The sequence below is a fragment of the Balaenoptera ricei genome, chromosome 4, assembly GCF_028023285.1.
Source record: "Balaenoptera ricei isolate mBalRic1 chromosome 4, mBalRic1.hap2, whole genome shotgun sequence".
NCBI lineage: Eukaryota > Metazoa > Chordata > Mammalia > Artiodactyla > Balaenopteridae > Balaenoptera > Balaenoptera ricei.
Genome location: NC_082642.1, coordinates 86039624 through 86047545, shown reverse-complemented (window position 1 = coordinate 86047545; position 7922 = coordinate 86039624).

The window sequence follows — 7922 nt, the reverse complement described above, 5'->3', positions numbered from 1 at the left end:
AAAATATGGGAAAATTCTTGCTAACTAAATTATGTACTAGGCAACAGGATCAAAATCTCTCATTTCTCTAGGAACTGAGACCTATAGAATTAAATCTGACTTACAGATAGGTTTTCTTTGCTCTACACTTGTTTTTTACCCCTCCCCACCAAAATAAAATCTGAAGCCATTTAAAACTAAAGATGTTTCCCACAAATGTCTAGACTTGACACCTCTCTTCTTCGATGACAATACAGGCCTTTATCTCCACGTGGCACCATAACCTGGACCTGCCGTGGGCTTGTCCCTTTAGAGGAGGCTCACTCCTCCCCATCATTTTCCACTGACCTACTTAGAAGCTTTTAGGCTTCTGGCCTGGCCTGGGTAGGCGTTTGATCTTCTGATTCCTGTACTAGGTTAATGCTAAGGGGTATTTTTACTCTTGTATCTCGAATCCCTGGAGTTGAATAATATACGTTGTACTTTTATCTGGCTAACATGGGTAGTTTTTCTTCAGTATGGTATTATCTGACAATATAAATATTATAATTTGTTTAACATGTTACAGCTTTAATTAGGGATTTACTCCAATCTAATGAAATTTGCTTGTAGCAGTTTAATGTTATCTTCTTAGTACATATTGCAAATACCAAATTCTTTTAAAATATCTTTTCTTTTAACGTCAACTTTAACATGTGAGCAATGAACCAGGAAAAGCCCCATTCAACAATAATATATATATATAGTCTCACATTAGTTTTTATTCTGAGTGGTTTTCAAATTATAATACCGACTCGAATTAGGATTAATTTTTGAAAGGTAAAATAGTTGACAGTGAATCCTCTGTTATGTAATTGGAAATCTGATGCTCACTCATGATAAATGATTTGGCCTACTTTACTGAATATTTGTTTAGCAAATGCTTATCATATTTCAAAGTCTCTGCACAAAGGGCAATTAGGGAATATAAAGGTGAATGAGACATGGTCTCTGCCCTCCAAAGAACTTACGTTCTGGTCAGGAATACAATAAATAAATAGTTCAAGGCAGCTGGGCAAGGGGCATGCTAAAGGGCCCCCAGCGGAATAGCAGACTCAAGGTCAGAACTGGGGTAAAGGTGGGGGGAAGAGGGAAAGAAGCCAAGGTGCTGCTCCAGTCTTGTAACCCAGTGACCTGATGGGTGTTAGAGAGTCTGCCCAGGTTTGGGACAGGATTCCAGATCAAATGGATGCTGAATGCTACCCCAAAAGGCCCTGGTTTCAGGCTCCGATCTTATCAGTAAGATTTTTTTCTATCAGCTTAAATAGCTTCATAAAAATGCAACTTGAAAATGTTAAACGTTGGCCTCAAAAAAAATTAAAATACTAGGAAGAGAGATGAACTATAGTCTGCCTTTCCGCTTGGAGCTGCTTTGACTTGTTTTTTTCATAAGGATTGGTGTGGGCAATCCAGGCAGGTGTGGGTTTGGTGATGGCTGCAATATTTGCTAAGACGAAAGACAATAATCCTCTTAAACCAGGTCTTCACAGCACTGAAAAAACTGCCTGTTCTATAATGAGTTTACTCTGGAGGTAAAATCAGCCAGATTTACTGTTTGGTATCATAAATAAAAATAAAAAACAGTAACTGTTGTGCTAAAAATTTCCCTTTTCAACTTTTGCAGATTCTTCTATCTGTATAATCTGGTGACATTAGGAAATCTCACTTTAAATGATTGAGACTCATTTCGTATCTCAGAGGAAGGAGATAGGAATTCAAAGAAGTAGGGAGTGTCACTGATAAATGTGGTAGAATATAAGCTTTAAATTACAGAGCTACTGTAAAATGTCATTTCTGATTATACATTATTAGTGTGTTCTCAGTAGAACCAGCTGGCCAAACACGGACAGGAGAAAAGTGGACAACATTATCTCACAGTGATAACTTATAATTGTCTTGTACTTTTGTTTAGTACATCTTTTTCCATCTGCTTACGTGCCTCTATTGGGCCTAGGTACTTGATTATTTGTCTTTTGCCCACAGAGCTTAGGTCAACTCTTTCTTTTTTTCTTTTTTCTTTTTTTTTAAATTTATTTAATTTATTTATTTATTTTTGGCTGCGTTGGGTTTTCGTTGCTGCCCTCGGGCTTTCTCTAGTTGTGGCAAGCAGGGCTGCTCTTCTTTGCAGTGGGCGGGCTTCTCATTGCCGTGGCTTCTCTTGCTGCAGAGCATGGGCTCTAGGACTGTGGGTTTCAGTAGTTGTGACACATGGGCTCAATAGTTACGGCTTGAGGGCTCTAGAGCACAGGCTCAAGAGTTGTGGTGCACGGGCTTAGTTGCTCCGCAGCACGTGGGATCTTCCCGGACCAGGGATCAAACCTGTGCCCCCTGCGTTGGCAGGCAGATTCTTAACCACTGTGCCACCAGAGAAGTCCCTCTATTTTTCTTTCTTCCTTTTTTTCCCTTTTTTTGTCATTTTTGGTCTTTTCCTAACACAATCAGTGAACTATCCCATCCATATTTATTTAGCATAATTAAGGCAAAGCACTAGATAGATATACAGGACACAGTGACAGCAAGACTCAGTCCCTGCCTGCAATATGTTTATAGTGTGGGAAGGAAAGGAGAGAGGAGGAAGGAGGAAAAGTAATTCTTGCAGAACCTGTAACTTCCAAGCACTGTTATCTTAAGTAAACCTCACAGAAGTCGTTAAACTTACCTGCATTATTTATAAATGCGTTCACAGAGAGGTCAGGTTAGAAAATGATACGACCCCTCCCAAACAGCCCTTAATCTAGTAGCTTTGTTTATCCCTTTCTTATTGCACTGGTAGATTTCTGCCTTCTAATATATTTAATTGTGTACATCTGTCGCAGAGACTATGAAATTACATGTTCATAACTACAGTTCCTGGCCTAGGGTCTGGCTCATGCTTGGTGAAATATTTATTGAATTAGTTGAATTCAGAAGCTCTGATTTAACGTCTGCTCACCACAGGGTTGGAGCACTTCCACAGAGGACACAAAACACCTTGCCATTAATCACTGAGCAATTTCCCAGGTCATCAGTTTTCCCCAAGAAAATACAAAAAGTGCAGGTTACTCTAGCTTCAGTTGCTGGTGGAGGCTCTGAGTGTACGAGTGTACCTCCCTTTAGGAAAAGCTAATGTGGTAATGACTGGATGGAAAAGGCTTTTTAAAAATAGAAATTTTCCGAGTTGGATTTCTAGTGCATTATGAGTTGTCCACTAATTGTCCTGGCCATATGCATTGTGTTAGGCGTGCGGGACAGCAGGATAAGACAGAGGAGGTTGATGTGTGAACCCATGTGTACTATGGTTACTTTCCTGGACACACAGCCTGGTCCCCGAGTATCAGCACCGGCATTCTGACTTCCCCATGTCACCTAAGCTCAGGATTTGACACACTCTGTTGACTAAGCACAACCTTACCACCATAAACTTAGGTGAAGTTGGCGTTGCCTCTCTGAAATCATGTGAAAAATGTATGCGTGCTTACGCTTTGTTTGGGAATCATGTTGAACTCAGCGTCCACATAACCTCCTCCTGCTGTCTTTCCAAAAATCTCCAGGCTCCTCTCTGCTCCTTTTCTTCTTCTGGACCCTTCAGTTCGTGATGTCCCAGCCCACCCCGCAAAAAGGAGAAATGGTGCAGAAATGAAGCGGTTAAGATCGAGGTTATGTATCAGTTTTTGTGCTAACCAAGACATTCTCTCTTTCTCTGTATGTACGTGTGTGTGTGTGTTTTCCCTCTTGGTAGTCTCTCTCTTTCTTCATTTTCAAGGCTACCAAAGTAAGACAGGCCTAGGATTACTCCCATTTCAGTGTTCCCTGTCCTACTGAGACTCTGGAGCTTCTACTAGGTCTGCCTAAGCAGCTTACCAAGGGCGGAGGTGAGAGTGAGCTGCCCCAGGTCCAGACAATAAGGTGTGAATCATCTGTAGTGATAAAAGTAATAATAAGAACAACTTTAAACCTGTTTATTATCACCACACTCCAGCAATTCTAAACAATGTCTATAATCAAATATTCCTCCTGAGCTGGTAGGGGCAGACTGACTGTTCCCTGAGCCCAGCCCCTGATATACCTCTGGTCAGCCCGGCTCTGGAACTTAGAGAGAAATTCCCTTCCTTGGCTTGCTTTTCTCACTTTTCCTCCTCATGGAGGAATGGTAAGCAGAGCGGATGTAAGGCAGCGCAAAATGTGATCCTTTGACCACTGGTGGTCTCTAGTTATTTAGACCTATCAAGCTGGCAGTTTCAAAGGAAAAAGAGATGAAACAATATACTTTTCATATATTTGAAATAATTAGTTTTCCCAGGAATCATGTTACATCCTTCAAATTCCATTCCTAACCTCTACACAATGTGCTCTAAGAGCAAAGCTGGTTGTTCCTCTCAATCAACAGTGTGCAGTGTTTTTAAAAAAACCTATTTCCCCTTGTTTGCATGTTATTGATTTTGATAAAAATAATGGTGTTAATTATTTCTATTTCTTTGAAAACGGCTCAAAAGTGAGTCATTAAAGCATTAAAACAGTCATTTAAAAGGGAATGTAAATACACCTGTAGTGAACCTGAAGGTGTGATGATTTTACACGAGTATCCGGAAAAAGGAAAATCCACACAGGAAGTAAAGAGTGAATATTTGAAAATCAAATATAACTGGAGAAGTGGTCCATTTGCTCCCTGTCCCGTTTTGTTGTCTATGAAACTGTCATTTAGTGGCTTGAAGCGATGAGATTTCACATCATTCTAAAACGGAACAACAGCCTCTCTAGTATACCAATCACAGTTTCTTGGAATGAGCACAAAATAATGGTTTGGAATAACAAGCCAATTGACTGATTTTGTTACTAAAATTGGATATGAGATAATATTACTCATGCATCTAAACTACTCAGGCATCAAAATAAGTAATTTTCATTACATATAGCAAAAAATAGGTATAAGTCACTCTATTTCCAAGAAGTATGTAAAACCAGAGGCAAAGTCATCAACAATATTTTATTTGGAGAGAAAACAGAATGAGTTCTTGGCAAGCTGATCAAATAGTACTTTTTAGACATTATACATTGTCAATGGCATATGATGCGATGGAGCAATCAGCATCCCATGGGCGTGCTAGGAGATGCCAGGCTTTACAGTGAGATGAACACATTTTTTTGAGGAGAGTGTAGATCAGCTTTTGGTATATGTACTTTAAATAAGAGAAGTACCCAATAGCTTCTTATTCTGATTATCCCTAAAAACACACTTTGCGGAAGAGAGATTTCTTATTTAGATAACACCTGATTTGTGAGCCATTCGGTAGACTGGAAATGGCACAATGGGATCAGAACTGAAGAGGCACCAGCTGTGTAGCAGCAAAGAAGGGCTTGACCATAAGGATAAAAGAGAGTGCTCCTGGGTGCCCATCCATACACTAGTTTATTCACAGAGAACAGGTGGCTGTCAGTAACATACCTCCTGATCTTGATTTCATGTTGAAAGAAATAATGAAACCTATGACTGCAATTCAGCTGTAGACCTTGACTTTATGTATCTTCAACCTGCTATTTAAAGAAATAGGCAGCAAGTATGAGACTCTCTCCATATATAAGTTTGCCAGTTGTTGAGGGGAAATGTGCCTACAATGAGTGGTTGACTAAGGTATAAAACATTTTTTTCATGGCATTGTTAAAATTAGCAAAGACTATCTCTGCAATTTTAAGTGACTTGCCTGAAACATTATATACAATAGCCTAATACCTTGAATCTATTATCCTAGAGATAAAATATAAATTTTAATGCTTAGGAAAATATATCACATTTATTAAAAAGACTGAATTATGATGAAGCCAGCTTTGCCGTCGGGGATTTGGGTCTTTCCCAGAATTGACGGTTTTTTCCTCCCAGCAAAAAAAAAAATTAATAATATATAATTGAGCATCTTTTAAAAACACATCCAAATGCCATAACAGAAGACTATAAATACATTAAGAATTAAAGCAAGTAATAATTAACACTGCTGTATATTATATATGTAAATTGTTGAGAGTCAATCCTAAGAGTTCTCATCACAAGGAAAAAAATTTTTTCTCTTTCTTGAATGTCATATTTATATGAGTTGATGGATGCTCACTAAATATACTGTGGTAGTTGTTTCATGATGTAAGTTAAATCATTATGCTGTACACTTTAAACTTATACAGCATTGTATGTCAATTACATCTCAATAAAACTGTAAGAAAGAAAAGAATTAAAGCAACTGGAGAATGGATCATTAATTTACTTCCTGCCATCGCCCAAGTTAAAACATCCAGCCTTCCAGGATCATTAATTTACTTCCTGCCATCGCCCAAGTTAAAACATCCAGCCTTCCAGTTTGGGACATAATATTCCAAGTTAGTACATGACAGAATGTTGAAAGTAACCTTCAATGAAATATCTCCCCATCTTGCTGGGCTCTTCACTGATTTCAATACCTATAATTATCTGATAGAGTCACCAAACACTTGCTCCCATTTCTAATGACCTATAATTGTAAATTAGGACTTCTTATTTTCATTTTGTAAAAAAATTAAGAATACAAACCAAGTAGATGTGAAATGTGACCAGCAGCTCAAGGTATATTTATCATAGAGCCAGGTGTCCATGTACTCATACTTTGGTGAAGGATAGGAAACTATATTGCCCATTATACTGATATGAAACAACTATTATGAACTTTTAGTTATTATACTTTATGTACTATTTACCTTATTGAAAAGACGCTTATAGAATGCTATGTATGCACCGATATCCATTAAAAGTTTGTTGATGCTAAGATGAAAAAGACACAGCTTCATTCTGCTTCAACTCTGGATAAACAAAATCACAAGGAATTACACTGAGGTTTGGAATAAAACAGTCCTGGTAATAAAACAGGTAACTTTGACCTCTGCCTGCAGATCCCTGGGGAACCTCTACAGAGAATGGGAAAGATGGGGGTGGGGCTATAAGAGGTTAGGGTTCAAGGATCCTGGGTTTCTGGCCGTTTCCCCTCCTCCATCATAATTTATTAGGATAATTTTAAATTTTGTTCATAAATATCAGTATTTTTTGAAAAAATTGTTATCTAAGGGAAGCTTTTGTAGCATTTATGCTAACTAAAAGTCTTTTTTACTCTCGTGTTTTAATATCTAATGTTATTGCTTATTGCAATTTAAATCATGACAATGCTTCTTACTCTCATTGTCTATTGAAAGTTGGAATTTCATAATCATGCAGTTAAATTCTCACAATGATAATAATTGTTATGCAACTGTATATTTCTGGGCAGAACATTCTTATTGCATATGTCTTCATTCCAGTAATGCAAGGGTAAGCATTTGCTTCCAATAGAGTTGCAAGCTGTTCTTAATGTAAACATCAGTATTCCATCAACCTTACAAATCCACAAGCAATAGCACTTCAGTAAGCATGAGCATTCTTATCTCTATTCCTCCAGGGAATACATTTTCTCTCTGGTAATTTTGCATGTATTTTTAGGATTAATCGTATGCTTCTCTCACATTGGAGTGAGGAGGGGCATGCTCATTTATCATTAAGCACGCAGTCTGTCTTCTAACATTTAAAAAAAGAGAGGAGAAAAGGGGAAAAAAAAAAGAAAAAGAAAAAGAAAAGACCCTGCTGTCCAACTTCACTTCTTACAAGAAGTTTTCTAGCATTTTGGACCAACCCATGAGGAACAATTTCATCTCTGTCCATGGTAGCACATTCCAGGCTGTCCTCTTTTAGGTGACAGAATGAAGAGTAGAGAAGAAAGATATTATTTCTCCTGTCAAGTGACCAATCTAGTCCTTGGTCCTGCCACTACTTTAGTATCTATAGTCCGCGTTAAGGTGTTAATTTCTAGAATAGGATGGGAATCAAAGGGATTGGCCAGGGAAGGTAGCAGCAGGTGTTAGAACAGAGCCACTTGCTT